Raw genomic sequence first — 4,669 nt, 5'->3', positions numbered from 1 at the left:
TTTTACCAGAAGTCACACGTAGTTCTTTAATGTATCTATTTTACCAGAAGTCACACGTAGTTCTTTAATGTATCTATTTTACCAGAAGTCACACGTAGTTCTTTAATGTATCTATTTTACCAGAAGTCACACGTAGTTCTTTAATGTATCTATTTTACCAGAAGTCACACGTAGTTCTTTAATGTATCTATTTTACCAGAAGTCACACGTAGTTCTTTAATGTATCTATTTTACCAGAAGTCACACGTAGTTCTTTAATGTATCTATTTTACCAGAAGTCACACGTAGTTCTTTAATGTATCTATTTTACCAGAAGTCACACGTAGTTCTTTAATGTATCTATTTTACCAGAAGTGACAAGTAGTTCTTTAATGTATCTATTTTACCAGAAGTCACACGTAGTTCTTTAATGTATCTATTTTACCAGAAGTCACACGTAGTTCTTTAATGTATCTATTTTACCAGAAGTCACACGTAGTTCTTTAATGTATCTATTTTACCAGAAGTGACAAGTAGTTCTTTAATGTATCTATTTTACCAGAAGTCACAAGTAGTTCTTTAATGTATCTATTTTACCAGAAGTCACACGTAGTTCTTTAATGTATCTATTTTACCAGAAGTCACACGTAGTTCTTTAATGTATCTATTTTACCAGAAGTCACACGTAGTTCTTTAATGTATCTATTTTACCAGAAGTCACACGTAGTTCTTTAATGTATCTATTTTACCAGAAGTCACACGTAGTTCTTTAATGTATCTATTTTACCAGAAGTCACACGTAGTTCTTTAATGTATCTATTTTACCAGAAGTCACAAGTAGTTCTTTAATGTATCTATTTTACCAGAAGTGACACGTAGTTCTTTAATGTATCTATTTTACCAGAAGTCACACGTAGTTCTTTAATGTATCTATTTTACCAGAAGTCACACGTAGTTCTTTAATGTATCTATTTTACCAGAAGTCACACGTAGTTCTTTAATGTATCTATTTTACCAGAAGTCACACGTAGTTCTTTAATGTATCTATTTTACCAGAAGTCACAAGTAGTTCTTTAATGTATCTATTTTACCAGAAGTGACACGTAGTTCTTTAATGTATCTATTTTACCAGAAGTGACAAGTAGTTCTTTAATGTATCTATTTTACCAGAAGTCACACGTAGTTCTTTAATGTATCTATTTTACCAGAAGTCACAAGTAGTTCTTTAATGTATCTATTTTACCAGAAGTGACACGTAGTTCTTTAATGTATCTATTTTACCAGAAGTCACACGTAGTTCTTTAATGTATCTATTTTACCAGAAGTCACAAGTAGTTCTTTAATGTATCTATTTTACCAGAAGTCACACGTAGTTCTTTAATGTATCTATTTTACCAGAAGTCACACGTAGTTCTTTAATGTATCTATTTTACCAGAAGTCACACGTAGTTCTTTAATGTATCTATTTTACCAGAAGTGACACGTAGTTCTTTAATGTATCTATTTTACCAGAAGTCACACGTAGTTCTTTAATGTATCTATTTTACCAGAAGTCACACGTAGTTCTTTAATGTATCTATTTTACCAGAAGTCACACGTAGTTCTTTAATGTATCTATTTTACCAGAAGTCACACGTAGTTCTTTAATGTATCTATTTTACCAGAAGTCACACGTAGTTCTTTAATGTATCTATTTTACCAGAAGTCACACGTAGTTCTTTAATGTATCTATTTTACCAGAAGTCACACGTAGTTCTTTAATGTATCTATTTTACCAGAAGTCACACGTAGTTCTTTAATGTATCTATTTTACCAGAAGTCACACGTAGTTCTTTAATGTATCTATTTTACCAGAAGTGACACGTAGTTCTTTAATGTATCTATTTTACCAGAAGTCACACGTAGTTCTTTAATGTATCTATTTTACCAGAAGTCACACGTAGTTCTTTAATGTATCTATTTTACCAGAAGTCGCACGTAGTTCTTTAATGTATCTATTTTACCAGAAGTCACACGTAGTTCTTTAATGTATCTATTTTACCAGAAGTGACACGTAGTTCTTTAATGTATCTATTTTACCAGAAGTCACACGTAGTTCTTTAATGTATCTATTTTACCAGAAGTCACACGTAGTTCTTTAATGTATCTATTTTACCAGAAGTCACACGTAGTTCTTTAATGTATCTATTTTACCAGAAGTCACACGTAGTTCTTTAATGTATCTATTTTACCAGAAGTCACACGTAGTTCTTTAATGTATCTATTTTACCAGAAGTCACACGTAGTTCTTTAATGTATCTATTTTACCAGAAGTCACACGTAGTTCTTTAATGTATCTATTTTACCAGAAGTCACACGTAGTTCTTTAATGTATCTATTTTACCAGAAGTCACACGTAGTTCTTTAATGTATCTATTTTACCAGAAGTCACACGTAGTTCTTTAATGTATCTATTTTACCAGAAGTCACACGTAGTTCTTTAATGTATCTATTTTACCAGAAGTCACACGTAGTTCTTTAATGTATCTATTTTACCAGAAGTCACACGTAGTTCTTTAATGTATCTATTTTACCAGAAGTCACACGTAGTTCTTTAATGTATCTATTTTACCAGAAGTCACACGTAGTTCTTTAATGTATCTATTTTACCAGAAGTCACACGTAGTTCTTTAATGTATCTATTTTACCAGAAGTCACACGTAGTTCTTTAATGTATCTATTTTACCAGAAGTGACACGTAGTTCTTTAATGTATCTATTTTACCAGAAGTCACACGTAGTTCTTTAATGTATCTATTTTACCAGAAGTCACACGTAGTTCTTTAATGTATCTATTTTACCAGAAGTCGCACGTAGTTCTTTAATGTATCTATTTTACCAGAAGTCACACGTAGTTCTTTAATGTATCTATTTTACCAGAAGTGACACGTAGTTCTTTAATGTATCTATTTTACCAGAAGTCACACGTAGTTCTTTAATGTATCTATTTTACCAGAAGTCACACGTAGTTCTTTAATGTATCTATTTTACCAGAAGTCACACGTAGTTCTTTAATGTATCTATTTTACCAGAAGTCACACGTAGTTCTTTAATGTATCTATTTTACCAGAAGTCACACGTAGTTCTTTAATGTATCTATTTTACCAGAAGTCACACGTAGTTCTTTAATGTATCTATTTTACCAGAAGTCACACGTAGTTCTTTAATGTATCTATTTTACCAGAAGTCACACGTAGTTCTTTAATGTATCTATTTTACCAGAAGTCACACGTAGTTCTTTAATGTATCTATTTTACCAGAAGTCACACGTAGTTCTTTAATGTATCTATTTTACCAGAAGTCACACGTAGTTCTTTAATGTATCTATTTTACCAGAAGTCACACGTAGTTCTTTAATGTATCTATTTTACCAGAAGTCACACGTAGTTCTTTAATGTATCTATTTTACCAGAAGTCACACGTAGTTCTTTAATGTATCTATTTTACCAGAAGTCACACGTAGTTCTTTAATGTATCTATTTTACCAGAAGTCACACGTAGTTCTTTAATGTATCTATTTTACCAGAAGTCACACGTAGTTCTTTAATGTATCTATTTTACCAGAAGTCACACGTAGTTCTTTAATGTATCTATTTTACCAGAAGTCACACGTAGTTCTTTAATGTATCTATTTTACCAGAAGTCACACGTAGTTCTTTAATGTATCTATTTTACCAGAAGTCACACGTAGTTCTTTAATGTATCTATTTTACCAGAAGTCACACGTAGTTCTTTAATGTATCTATTTTACCAGAAGTCACACGTAGTTCTTTAATGTATCTATTTTACCAGAAGTCACACGTAGTTCTTTAATGTATCTATTTTACCAGAAGTCACACGTAGTTCTTTAATGTATCTATTTTACCAGAAGTCACACGTAGTTCTTTAATGTATCTATTTTACCAGAAGTCACACGTAGTTCTTTAATGTATCTATTTTACCAGAAGTCACACGTAGTTCTTTAATGTATCTATTTTACCAGAAGTCACACGTAGTTCTTTAATGTATCTATTTTACCAGAAGTCACACGTAGTTCTTTAATGTATCTATTTTACCAGAAGTCACACGTAGTTCTTTAATGTATCTATTTTACCAGAAGTCACACGTAGTTCTTTAATGTATCTATTTTACCAGAAGTCACACGTAGTTCTTTAATGTATCTATTTTACCAGAAGTCACACGTAGTTCTTTAATGTATCTATTTTACCAGAAGTCACACGTAGTTCTTTAATGTATCTATTTTACCAGAAGTCACACGTAGTTCTTTAATGTATCTATTTTACCAGAAGTCACACGTAGTTCTTTAATGTATCTATTTTACCAGAAGTCACACGTAGTTCTTTAATGTATCTATTTTACCAGAAGTCACACGTAGTTCTTTAATGTATCTATTTTACCAGAAGTCACAAGTAGTTCTTTAATGTATCTATTTTACCAGAAGTCACACGTAGTTCTTTAATGTATCTATTTTACCAGAAGTCACAAGTAGTTCTTTAATGTATCTATTTTACCAGAAGTCACACGTAGTTCTTTAATGTATCTATTTTACCAGAAGTCACACGTAGTTCTTTAATGTATCTATTTTACCAGAAGTCACAAGTAGTTCTTTAATGTATCTATTTTACCAGAAGTCACACGTAGTTCTTTAATGT

This window comes from Saccoglossus kowalevskii, chromosome 6 (assembly GCF_978046115.1).
Source record: "Saccoglossus kowalevskii chromosome 6, keSacKowa6.1, whole genome shotgun sequence".
Classification (NCBI taxonomy): Eukaryota; Metazoa; Hemichordata; class Enteropneusta; family Harrimaniidae; genus Saccoglossus; species Saccoglossus kowalevskii.
This window is presented reverse-complemented; position numbering follows the sequence as displayed.